This window comes from Coffea arabica, chromosome 10e (genome assembly GCF_036785885.1).
Source record: "Coffea arabica cultivar ET-39 chromosome 10e, Coffea Arabica ET-39 HiFi, whole genome shotgun sequence".
Classification (NCBI taxonomy): Eukaryota; Viridiplantae; Streptophyta; class Magnoliopsida; order Gentianales; family Rubiaceae; genus Coffea; species Coffea arabica.
In genome coordinates, this window is record NC_092328.1 from 12,505,165 (window position 1) to 12,518,774 (window position 13,610).

General features: G+C 37.9%; 3 long non-coding RNA genes across 3 annotated transcripts; all 3 read left to right on the forward strand.

Moving 5' to 3' along the window:
- Positions 1-1,769: 1,769 nt before the first annotated feature.
- On the forward strand, positions 1,770-2,823 carry LOC140014942 (uncharacterized). The gene is made up of 2 exons (XR_011821695.1): positions 1,770-2,371; positions 2,612-2,823. It is a non-coding gene; the product is annotated as an uncharacterized lncRNA (long non-coding RNA).
- Positions 2,824-9,264: 6,441 nt separating this feature from the next.
- On the forward strand, positions 9,265-10,201 carry LOC140015037 (uncharacterized). Its single transcript, XR_011821799.1, has 4 exons — positions 9,265-9,331; positions 9,471-9,597; positions 9,733-9,804; positions 10,146-10,201. It is a non-coding gene; the product is annotated as an uncharacterized lncRNA (long non-coding RNA).
- A 2,246-nt stretch (positions 10,202-12,447) lies between these two features.
- On the forward strand, positions 12,448-13,243 carry LOC140015532 (uncharacterized). Its single transcript, XR_011822179.1, has 2 exons — positions 12,448-12,743; positions 12,827-13,243. It is a non-coding gene; the product is annotated as an uncharacterized lncRNA (long non-coding RNA).
- The last annotated feature ends 367 nt before the right edge of the window (positions 13,244-13,610 follow it).

Below are 13,610 nucleotides of genomic sequence, written 5' to 3' on the forward strand. Positions count from 1 at the left end.
CCTTCATTATTAACCACAAATAGAGAATTCTTATTCAAATCCTTTTTCTCAAAATCTCCATACCTAATTCCAAAACTCTCAATCTTGGCACGATAATAATCAAAATCAAGTTCCTATGCGATATCGTAGAAGGGTAGAAAATTGAAAATAAATAGTCAAGCAAGAGTTAAAATGAGTTCAAAAGAAATACATGTGTAACCATAATCAACATAGGTACGGGAGAAATGAAACGAGTTACAATACTAGCGCCTTAACGTTCACGACGTCCACAAACTAGCCATCATCCATAGAAACCCTAGCCAAACATGTACGAAACCAGTCCATAACAACACTTATTGCTCCACTCTCCTTGATCAGTTCAATCTCAAGCCCAATACTAGAATCTTTCACGCCTTGACGTTTACCATCCAAATTTATCCCAAGTTCAATAGGGATATAGACCTATATTCTAGTGTTCTCCACTTTTGGTACTCGGGTACAAGAATCCGAAACTAGGAGAATTCACATCTCGGACCGTACGCTCCCAAGTGCAAATCATCCAAGTTAAGATTCCTGCCTGACATACATATTTAGATTTCTCAAGTATCATGATAAAGGTTTTACACCTATAACCTTCATGATTCACAATTTACGCTCATGAAGAGCACTAAGTCCTTTATACTCATTCATATAATTGGGACCATATCATCACTTGGCCTAAACTCACCCCGCGCAGAGACCACGCGAATCAACTCTGATACCATCTATGACGACCCTACCTCCCCCTAGGGCGTACCCCAAGGTTTAGCGGACCGCCTGCCCAACTCTCTTCAGGACTCACTCACTCACTTCAAATAAAATAGGGTGCAACCTCAAGAATAAAGGAAATAATAGTTACCAAGTTTGGAAAGTACAAATACGTTCATTTCTGTCTCAAACATCCATACAACTCCTAATACATCAAAAGATTGGAGTTCTAAATACATTCAACCCTAATCGAGTGACTAGTGCAAGTACAATTACAAAATTTCAAAAACACTAGACTACGCTAGCCTGTACCAGTCTCACGCCTCGCTCGTACCCCCTGTAAGGAAAATAAATGGTGTGGAATGAGCTAAAAGCCTAGTGAGGTTTCAAATAGCAAGTTGACTATTATTGAAAAGTTCACGTATCAAAGTAGCAAAGTAGCGAGCGTAACAAGTCCATAAAAGTGAGCAATAACACTTCAAGTAGCAAATCTCAAAATGAGCGAGTGTAAAATTCTTTTCTAAAAGAAACAATAACACTACAAATAACAATCAAGATACAAGGATACAGATGGCTCTCAGGAGCCAATTTCCCGTTGCTTCACCAAAGCTTGATCAAGTATTAGTTGACACTCCGTCAACTTTCAAGTAAAGTAACCAATGCAGTAGTGCTTCTCTTAACACCAATCCGTCCACCATTCATTCCCCTTACCGGGCCTGTAGACACCAAATTTTGATTATTTTTAAATTTCATCTTTATCATTTATTATTTATTATTATTATTATTATTTTTTTTTTTTTAATTTAATTGGGTTAGATTCATCATTTTTATTTTTGTAAGATGATAAAAGTGGCCTTAATTCTCTTAAATTTGGTTTGAAAATTGTTAATTTATCATTCATTGATTTTTGAAGAAAAATGAAAATGGCAAAATAGGTGGAAGTGGGCATGTTGAACAAGTGTACACAACAATCATTAGACAAGTGTCTAAAGAATTATAGGACAAGTGTATAGGGGTAGGTGTAAAACACACTTGGTGGAGGCCAAGGGGAGGCTGACGGCCAAAAAGAGAGAAAAAACAGGGAGGGGGCTTCGGAGGAAAGGGGAGAGGAAAAACGAAATCGAAAAAGGAGGGGAGAGTAGGGAAAAATCTGGGGAGAGTCTGTGGGCTAAGAAAAACAGCGGAGAGATAGCGGAAAAAAGGAGAAAAAGAACGGCTGGGGGGAAGGCTAAAAATCTGAAAAGAGAAGAAGGCTTCGGCTGGGAGAAGCTAGAGTGGAAAAAATAGAAAAGGGAGAACGGCTGCGGTTGAGGGCCGAGAGAGTGGAGAGCCGAGGAGGAAAAATCAGAAAAGGAGGAGAAAAATCAAGGGCGGCGGATGAAGGGAAAAGCTGGGAAAATTAGAAACAGAGAAAGAGAGGATAGCAGCGGACAAAGAGCTTGCGACTGAGGAAGCAGAGCAGCTGGAACTGCCGTTCGCGGGAAGCTGTTGCCGCCCTCTTCCGTCACGCGCGACGCCAGCTTCATCGCTTCTTCCATCATAGTTCAAGCTCCGCCCTCTGCCGGCACAAACAAGTGGCCAACCGCCCGCCCAAGCAACCAAATCCGACATCAGCACCCGCAAAATTTTTACCAAGAAACAAACGGTAAGCCACCATCATCCTTCAAATTTCAGTTTTCATGTAAGTTTTCGAAGCGTGTTTTATTTTTCACGTTGTGGCTTGTAGCCATTTCTCTGTTGAATTATTCACTAATTGGAAGTATGTATGCTTTGAATGTCGATTGGACTGGAGTTTTCTTGCATTTGATGAAATTTTGGGTGCTGATTCATGTCAATTGGGCGAGAAATTGGTGAAGTTTTTTAATGGCTGTTTGTTGTTCGACAGAATGCTTCAATGAAAGTTCGGCCTGAAGAATGGATTAATTTCTGATTTATATACGTTCGACTGTTTCATGCTTGTCAAAATAATTGATTCGAATGGGTTTGTTTGGGCGTCCGTTTGTTTTGGCAATCTGCTCCGCTTCTCGTTTGTTTGGTGTTCCTCTTGTATGGATTTAAATTCATGACATAAAATGGCGTGCGAGGGGATTCATGTGAGAGTCATTTGTTTTGCTTTTGTTTTGTTTTGTTGATTGGAGTCCGAAGTTGAATTTTCCGGTTGCAAAGAGGAATGAAATAGCAGCGAACGTTGAGCCAATTTGGGAAGAAGAGGATTGCTTGATTAAATTCATGATTCCAGTCCCTCAATTTCCCTTTCCATTATGATTTAACCCCAGAATTTTAGGACTTCATAATTTTTCCTCCAACACCTTCATAAGTCCTTCAATTAGGTCCCTGCTCTTGTTGCATTTTAACCCCTCAGCTTCCCCTTGTTCTGATATGACCCGAAAAGTGGAAAAAGTGCGTTTGTTTCTCCCTTCTAGATTTAAATCATCTTCTAATAAGCATGAATAGTCCTTTTACTAGATTAATTCTTGTTTGTAGGTTCTAATTGTGGTTCAATAATTTATTTTGATTTTATCATGTTGGGTTTAATGAAACAAGTGCCTTGGGCTAAGAGGTTATTTTTGTTTGGGTTTAAAAAAGTCGTTTTAGTTTATTTTGTTTGGTTTTTTGGTTCGGGCTAGAGGGTCAAGGCCCATCTTTTTGGTTGGCTAATGTTTGGGTCAAAATATTATACTAGCCCACTTGTTTTCCTTGGACTTTCGATTGGGTCAAGTTATCTTGGCCCAAGAAAGGTGAAGATGGCCCATTCCCTTTTTGTTTTGGATTTTCGGTTGGGCTTGTAAGGCTTTGGCCCAAACAAATAAAGGAAATGGCCCAATGGCTTGGTCCATTAAGAAACCAGAAAACGATTTTGCAAATCAGTCCCTGAATTTCTCCCTAATTGTATTGTGGCCCTGGACATTTTCAACTTCTTTTAATTCGGTCCTTGCTTTAATTGCAAATAGGTCCCTGAACTTTATTTTTCTTTAATTTTGACCTCCAAACTTTGTCAATCTTTGCAATCAGGTCCTTTCTTCTCTTGACTTCTTAAATGTGAATTGTCGACATGATTTAATTGATTCAAATTCATGCTTATTTTTTATCCTTTGTGATTATTTGCCAAATAAATTGGTACCTTGACCTTTTTATTGTTTTGAAGCTAATATCTCATTTACTCGATTTCCGTTGCGAGGGAGGTAACTTCTATATTCTTGAGTTTATTTTTTCCTACGTGCTCCTACGTGTTATGTGAATATGCCTGTCTACTTTGCTTTCTTTGCCTTTCTTTAATTCTTTTCATTTTTTTTACTTACTTTTGCTTTTTATTTAAGTTATTCATTATGGGGTATGTGTACACCTCTTGGCTTGTAATAGTTAGGGATTTAATTATTTTATTCTTTTCCCCCTTTTAGATTGTAGTGGGGTCTCCCTAATGTAATAGATAGGGTTTGGAGGAGCATTCAATGAAGACCTATCGAAGTCATGTGCCTAGCTAGCAAATGTAATAGTTAGGGCTTTAATTGTCTTATGTGTCTTGCATGCTTAGTTACTACGTGTTAATTTGCTTTGTTAGGGCTTTGCATCTAGTCGAGCATGTTAAATGTTATGTGCTATGTGCTTATAAGTGTTTGGCATGTCTACTCGCTTTCTATAGCATGAATGAATGTGATGGACGAACGTCACCACACTAGTCCAATGCTAGTTGTGGTTCATTATTTCATTAGGAATTCATAGGAAGGGCTAGTCCAACGCTAGACCCAATAGAATTTTTCCTTTGTTTTTCACTAATGCATTATTTGCCTGTGCACCACATATCATGCATTTTTTCTTAGTTTTATCACTTGGCATGCTCCTCGAACCCCCTTTCCCCTCATTCTTAGGTTTTGCATCCCATACTAGCTATAGGGTTCATTTTGCTTGAGAGTCCCCTTCTGATAAGGGAAACGAGCGAGTGTGGCTACTCGATAGCCTTAGCACGCTAGTTTTGCCTTCTAATCAAAGGGAAAATCAAAGTCGAAAAGTTAGGAGTCAACCCCCGTACCCGACTTGTTGCATTCCATTAGGGTCATACTTTCATTTTTATCACCTACATACTCTCTTAAACATATTTTTTCACATTTCTTAAACCATACTTCTTTTACTACATTTATCTATCATTTGCTCATTTTCACTTCACAAATGAAATTCCACTTTACCTTATATATCTATTATTCTATTTTCATACACTTGCACACAAAAAGCACTTGAATTTTACACAATTTCACACAAGCACCTTGCATTTACCTTTCTGGCATCTTTCATACACTTTCACACTTGCACGCATGAATCTCATTTGCATTAATCGACCTCTATGAGGTTTTCCTTTGTTGGCCGCCACAATTCATGTGGTTTGGGACCAAAGGCCTCACGAGAGACATCGTAGAATTTAGGATTGCATTTTCCTTTCCGTTTTGCATTCATATAGTCATATCCAACGTGCGAACATACATTGGGTAGAAAACTAGGAAAGGTAAGGTTAAGTCGCGCAACTAGCCTTGGCTAGGTCAAAGGCGTGCCTTGGATTCTATCCTTGCCTTCCCCTTTGTCAAACGTGACTCCCGAACCTTTTTCTTTGGCTTACGTGGACTAGGAGTCGTTTTTAAAAGGGTTTTGCTACTTTGTCTTTAAAAAACACTTTTTGGGTGACTTGGTACGCCCAAATCTATACCAAGTGGCGACTCCGTTTTTATATTTAAAACCCTTTTAAAGTTTTCATTTGGCCAAATCGTCGCTTTCCAAAGTCCCATGGCCTTTTACTTTTCATTTTACACACGTTCACATTCCACCACTCACACACCACACACACATCACATTCATCATTCAAAAAGTGGGGCGCGACAGGGCCCGAACACCAACTAAACACTGGTGGTAATACTCGAGTATACCGATTAGTCGAGGAGATAACACTCCACTCGACAACACTAAATACCCATGGTTCGTTATCTAATCGACCAATCCCTTGCCGGCTCGACTCGATTAACTAGCCAGTGGGGTTTGGGTTCCTAAGTAGTCACTATAATCGATGACCAATCGACTTAGTCAAGAGAAAGTACGGAGATGGGAATGAGAGCTACCTCCCACTCGTATCGAGTGTGCTACATACTGCCGCTCAACAGTTACAAATCAAGCACAAGTACAAATACAAGTACAGGTCAATGCAAATCAAGTCACTTCTACAAGCATGAATGAGATCTCAAGTATTTAGTTGAGTTAGGTCAAGTGCGATAAAGTACACACTTGCCCGACCAAACCAAGTAAATTTTATCCGATCACATTGGTAAAGCAAATATCAAGTTCAATCATGTATTTGGAAGTACTCACCAAAGATTTAGTACTTGTCAAAATCACGTTCAGGTGTAACTCCTTCGTTGGAGTCCAAATTTGCGATAAAACATCGTTTAAGAGCTTTGAAATTAACTAAGATTCAAAACTTAAGCGTTTCGTTTAACAAAAATCAAGTAACTGAAACTCATTTAGGTAATATTCATATTACTTATCAGACCCTAGAAAACTCATGTTCGCTCTTTTAGTTTTGGTAAGGAAGCGATTAAAACTTTGGAATTCTCATTTGAGTCAAAAAGACGAAGAAAACGTATTTCTATTAGTGGCTACTTTGATGTTTCCAAGGGTACGAGTTTCGGCCAAATTCCTGCTTATATACCTCTACGAAAGAAGACTCAAATACCCTAGACAATTTGAGTTCAATTTGACCTCAAATCTTCGCTCAATTCGCGAGTACACACGCCTAACCCTCGAGTAAAAATTTGGGCGGTATGCCCTTTGTATTTAGCTATTTTTCAGTCATTTATGGCTTCATTATTTTTCCTCAATTCAGCCCAAAGTCACACATAAGCAATGTTATCACAATAGCCCTGCAACTAGGCTTAATGTCATTCAATTATCACACAAATCGAACAATGCAACTGGAAACCAAGTTTTAAGGACAAAAGCTAAATAGCAGGTTTGACGTCTCTTGGCGTTTCGGTCACAACTGAAGCTAAGTTTACCGGATTGGTGTACACTTTATACCATTTCGAAACTAAGACAAAGGGTTACAACTTTCATGAAAACAAGTCAACCCAGTTCATAGTTGATCCAGGTTGAATTTGCAGATTACAGAACCAGAATTTCATTGTCAGTCTGGTTGTCGGCACTAGATTTAAATGGCAATAACTCAAACTACAAAATTCCAATTGAGGCGTTTTCAGATGTGTTGGAAAGCTGAAACATAGGGATAGAATTTTTATGTTTTGGCCAAAGGCTGATTTGATACGGATCAAAGTGAAAAACGAAGCCAAAAATGTGAAATCTCAAAACTGTCCGCGAAATAGGGCAATTGGCAGCCAGGGTATTTTTGTCATTTCACATGATACAGTATCCGATTGAGCTAAAATTTTGCAGGCAGCTAGATAACACCATTTCCTACAACTTTTATGTTTTGACCTAAGACTGATTCGGCCTCTAACATGGACGAATTAAACAGGTCAAAAGCAGAGCAGCTTCATCACTAACACAAGATTACATATAAGTTCATCAACCAAAACCCTAATCCAAACCCTTCATGCCAGCCGAATGTTATATGCTACAAAACTAACAAGGTTTAACCATGAATTTACTTCCATAAACTAAGCATAAGCATTACTACACATGAACACCAAGAACAACCATCCATTCCACAACCAAAGCTGAAACTTACACCATAAAGCTGGAATTTACTATAACCACTACTAAAATCATGAAATCTACCTAAACAAGCCATAACTTTTACTTGTCAACATAAGTAGAATAAGAGCCGAAGGCCCCTTGTGACCTGGAATGGTTTTCGTCGTCCTCGCACGTGCCGCACATGTGAGTCACCAGCCTTTTTTTTTCTACGCGATGCTCCACACGTCTGCATATACTTCCTCTCTAGGGTTTTCTTAAATTTCCTCTTCTGCCGCCGCCTTCTCTTCTCCCCTTCTCTCTTCGCCTCACCTTTATTCTCAGAAGCTCCGTCTCCTCTACTTTATTTTCTCTTCTCCAAAACATTCGATCTCTCATTTTTTTCCCCTTTCTCTCGGTTTTGTGTTAAAACCTTCATTGCATTGAATTTTTTCACTTTTTTTAGGTTGCAACTAGAATGATTTTTAATTTCTGGACTCTTATTCTCCGTCTAAGATGGAGTTGGAAGCGCCTCACCCGAGAGTCTCTTCACTCGAAAAAGCCCATTTCCCGATTTTGACACATCTGCTCTGGAGTTCGTCTATTCTTTTACTCCGGCGACCCATAAATGCCGCCACCTTGCCCGCCTTCCACGAATTATTCCTTTTTCGTCTCGTTGCCGCCCATTCTCGTGTTCAGAGTGATTGATTGTGGTATGTTCTCCGATTACAGTTAGCATTTTGAGAATCTAACTTAGAGCTTATCCACTTCAATCTTTGAATGTTGCACCGCTAAAACCCTAGGTTTGGCACACTACCGGATTTCTGGAATTCCGGAGATCTGGTAATAATAGAATATCTTCTCTCTCTCTCTCTCTCTCTCTCTCTGGTTGTGTTTTAATTTTTTTTGTTAACATAACAACCAAGTTGAGTTTCCCTGGCATTTCATTATGCAATACAGGTTGCTGATTTGGGTTCTTTGGAACTCTCACCAGTGGATGGCCGAACGTTGACTGATTTTATGCATACAATAGGCCTTAGGATGCGTTCTCTTGGACAAGTTGTAAGTGGTTTTACAGTGATGTGGATTTCCCACATTGTACTAGATTCTTTTACATCAGATATGCAGTATTAGCACCATGTTTTCTGTGCATTATAACTAATTTGCCATGTATCACTTCCAGTGGTACTGAAATTGCACAGTTGAAATTCAATTGCAAAAACCTTTACCATTCACTAGAGGAGATGAGAACAATTGTTCAATTTCAACCTCTCACTGGAAAACATATTATGTTTGTATAGAAAATGGATTTTGTATAGCATCCTTGTTATAGTTATTTAAAAAACTAAGAATAATAGTTCTGTGCATTATTGTTGCGCTTTAATCTTTATTTTCTAAAAAAGTTGTTTCCTGTAATATGGTATAGTTCTAATATGTACATTAAACAGTTGCTCTGAAAAAAATATGTTGATCTATGGTTGTTTCTCTAATAAAATAGGTAAAATGCTAATTAAATGTGGTAGGATATTTTTACAATTTAAATGCAGCAATGTCTCTTAGTAATGTGTATTGCCAACAAGATGCAAATGTTTGGCTTAGATTAGATGGAGGAAACATGAATACTAGCAAGATATGCTTTTTTCATTTGATTTTGTACAAATGTACTTTATCTTATTAGCATATTATGGATAGTCTGCTTTATGATAGTCTTTGGCATAAACACGCTACCTGTTTGTTCTACTTTGGTCTCATTGAGGTTCAATTGGTCTTTGGACAATATAGAGCCTGATAAATCTATTAACTAGAGAAGTCAATGCTTTAGTCTATGTCTCATTAACATTCTTTTTCTTCAATCTTCTGAACATGCAGCATCCAACTCCTGATCCTTACGTTTGCCTGGAATACGCCAGCACTAAATTCCGTACCCGTACCCACACAGGTATGTAATTCTTATTATTTCCTCTTTTTATCTTTGTTTGATTGTTTTTTCAATTACTACTAATATTCGAGCTTGTAAGAAAACTCTCCATTTTGTTGCCTAACTATTCTATTCTACTGCTACTTAATTACTCATGTAGACGGTGGAAAAAACCCTACTTTTCAAGAGAAATTCATCTTCTCCTTGATTGAAGGGCTAAGGGAGATCACTGTTGCTGTTTGGAACAGCAATACCATTACTTATGATGATTTTATCGGCAATCGAAAGTAATAATGTCTTCTTTAACTTTCTGCCTTTTGTTTTCCCTGCATTCTATTCGTTGTATTAGTTTGAGTATTTTCTTTTTATTCTATACTTTTAGATGATTTATTATTTTTTTCCAATTATTGTTAATCTATTAGGGTTCAGCTGCAGAAAGTTCTTTCTCAGGGATTTGATGATAGTTCTTGGCCACTTCAAACTAAAACCGGCAGGTATACTCTGCAAAAGATAAAAAGGGACAATTACCTACCATATTCATTCTTTTGTAGGTTAATACATACTTGAGCATTTAAACATATGGTGTGTGTGTAGGGAAAATACCTAATAGTATTTTCTGCTCCATCTTGCCATTTGGATATTAATAAGTAGGAGAAAGATATTTTGCAAACTGAAACTGCTTTGGAGTCAAACACTTTAGAAGTCTAGAAGGTTACATTGGTTCGAGCTTTTGTGGATTAGCACATATTTTCAAAGCGACATCTCATTTTTTTTCCTTTCGCTTGGTTTTATGTTAAAACCTTCATTCCATTGAATTTTTTTCACTTCTTTTTAGGTTGCAGCTGGAATAATTTTTAATTTCTGGACTCTTGTTCTCCGTCTAATATAGAGTCGGAAGTGCAGAAACATCTTCCGCCGCTTGTTTTGTTTTTTGCCCTTTTTAAGGTACTATCTTCTTTGTTCTGATGTTCTTTCCCATTTTTCTATTTCCTTTGTTCAAGCTTTTGTGGATTATCTCTTGTTCGAGCTTTTGTGGATTAGCCCATATTTTCAAAGCGACATCATCTTACAAGTTTTCCCATCCTTGATGGATAGGGGCAAACTTGATGCTTTATTATAGGTTTTGCTTATCATGCCTTGATTTTTTTGATGTAGAAAATGTTCAATTTAGCAAATTAATATGCCTTTCATCCTTTTCTTCTGCCTTTTGTTTTATTACAGGGGAAGGAATATGTATTTGTTGCAAATTCAAATAACTTGGATGCAGCTATTGATTTAAGTATCCTTGATTAGTCTGATGGCCTGACATCTGTTTCCCAATATATAATGCTTAATCACTTGATTAGTCTGATGATCCTTGTTCTTGGGGAAGAGACACCACTAGCATAAATAAGGCTCAGTATTACGATAAAGTCTGAGCCTCTTGGGGCATGAGACCTTAAAGAGTCAAAACTCAGGAAAAATGAATGGATGAGGCACCCAGAGGGCCAGGCAGTTTTTCAAAGGGTTGTTTCCCCTTTCTGTTTTGCCAATGATTTCCAATTTTTGTTGTCTATACAGAAAGAAAATAGAAAATCACAGCCCTTTCTAAGCAGACAGATAGATACAATAGTATTATTTCTTGAACTGTGCATTTGGAAATGGAATTTGAATTGGGGACTTCATTTGATTATCTTTGAAAGTGCTTGTCGAGAAGTCATCACATTTCATGGAAACTTTTCATTGTTGATGTGATCACCTTCGACAAAGCATTTTTCTTCATCAGGGCTTTGTTGTTTAGTGAAGGTTTCTGGCTGTGATGATAGAGTTATTTTCTTGAGTTGTTGGCATAGAGTTAAATCGGGTTGGTTTCTGGCTGTGATGATAGAGTTATTTTCTTGAGTTGTTGGCATAGAGTTAAATCGGGTTGGTTTCTGGCTGTGATGATAGAGTTATTTTCTTGAGTTGTTGGCATAGAGTTAAATCTGACCCGTATCTTGGCTAGGCAACCCTGATGGCATGTGATCTGAGAGGGGGTGGGCTTTCAATTAGCTCCTCCTTTCTCCCTCACATATGCAACTGGGAAATTGCAGCGATGGCGTTGTCGCCTCGTCTTTTGCCTTGTCTTGTTACAGATCTGAACCTACTCCAATACTCACATAGTGTATGATGATGGACCTTTATCATGTTCTTTATATTTTTCATGAAAGATTTCCCCTGCTTAATTCCTTAAATTCTATAACCTTTTGGTATCTCATGTTACTTTCTTTGTTTTGGTGTAAAAAATGATTGCCTTCTGCACCACTATTGCAGTTTTTTAACAAAAAAGTTCAACAATTCTAGAACTAAATCACTGGTATTTTTGTATTTGTGATCTACCTTTTAGGTTGCTGTAACCTTAAAAGTCCTTCGGTACTTACCCTCAATAAAGGTGAATTATTTAGAATTGCTTTGACTGTTTGGCTAAGTATGTATAATCCCCTTGGCGTTGAGATTATCAAAAAAGAAATATGACTTGTATTAACTCAGCTAAAATCTCATCTTTACAGAAAAAAGGGGAATTACAAATGACATCAATTGGTATGGCCCCTTAATCTCTTTTTAATATCCTAAGCTACTAAGGTTGCCCTATTATAAACATTTGGCATTATAATTACTTGTGCATCAATTTTTGTTCTTTTTTATGGTTTCCTTTGTCAACATATGTAGAATAAGAGCCGAAGAGCTCTTTGGTTGGGTTTTATCTTAACCGTCTTCTCACATGCCGCTCACATGAGTCACCAGCCTTTTTTTATCGCGCGATTGCTAGACGTCTACATATACTTGCAGGCGTCTACATATGATGCTTAATCACTTGCTCTAGAATACTTTTCATTGTTGATGTGATCACCTTTGACAAAGCACTTTTCTTCATCAGGGCTTTGTTGTTTAGTGAAGGTTTCAGGCTGTGATGATAGAGTTATTTTCTTGAGTTGTTGGCACAGAGTTAAATTCGACCTGTATCTTGGCCGGGCAACCCTGATGGCATGTGATCTGAGAACGGGGGGCTTCAATTAGCTCCTCCTTTCTCTTTCACATATGCAACTGGGAAACTGTAGCCATGTCTTTGGCCTCGTCTTGTTACAGATCTGAGCCTCCTTCGATACACACACAGTGCATGATGATGATGCTTTAGCATGTTCTTTATATACTGTACCAATAATTTGATCCATGAGAATGACATGGCCTTCTTGAGAATCAAGGAAAATTTATCCTATGATTTCATGGCGTTCTGCACTTTCCTTTGCCTATGTTTTCAAGCATTGCATTCAATGTTGAAGCATGTGATTTTTTGTTCAGACATCAGCCCAATTTATGTACTATCACCTCCTCCATAAATCAGTTTCTGCAGCACGATTGGACATCATTTGTTTCTTTCTATCAGTTTTATACAAGTGGTTCTAAGGTCTGCTTGGTAAGTGCTTTCCTTTATACAATTTGTTCATAACTACATTCTTTAGTGATCTAACAAACATTTGTTTTTATTTTTTTAAATAGGCCTTTCCACAATATGCTGATATTTGACTACGTGAAGGCACAACACCAACAGTGATTTTTACAAGTGGCTATAAAACGTATTGCATTGGCATGAAACAAAGATCCTTCGACAAGAATTGGGCCACTTTTGCAGCCGAACATGTTTTTTGCCCTGGAGACATATTGCTTTTTATTCCACAATCGCTCATCTCTTTTGGTGTTATCATATTCAACAAAAAGGGCATTGAAAAACTATATTCATGGCATTTTAATTTCACTATTCATCTAACTTAGTCCATATTACCAAGTACTGCGATAGTCTTAGAGAACAAATTGTAGTTGATAAGTACTAGAACTAAACTCTTATGTCGCTTCCCATTATGTATCTTGCTCCATTCAATTAGGAGCTTTCTTTATATGAAAAGTGTTTTCATTGTATATCTTGTTCTGTTCGATTCCTTTCCTTCTTTATATGAAAAGTAGTATATGTTCCTGTTTATATTGTGCTCCTGTGTACCTCATCTACCACCAAAAAAAAAACCCATTCACCTAAGCTACTATAATCTCCTCCGATATTTTCCTTCCACATCATATGCTTGTCTGGGCATCTTCGCTTTCTATACCACCGCGCACCGCGCGGTTTATGCCTCCTAGTAAACCAATAAGTAGCACAACCATGAACTAATACCAACCTTACCTAGAATTGAAGAAGCACAACAACCCCTAGGAAACTTGAACCACCAAAACTCTCCACTCTAAGATAGTAATCCACCTTCCTAAGCAACTTCTATGGATTATTTGGTGG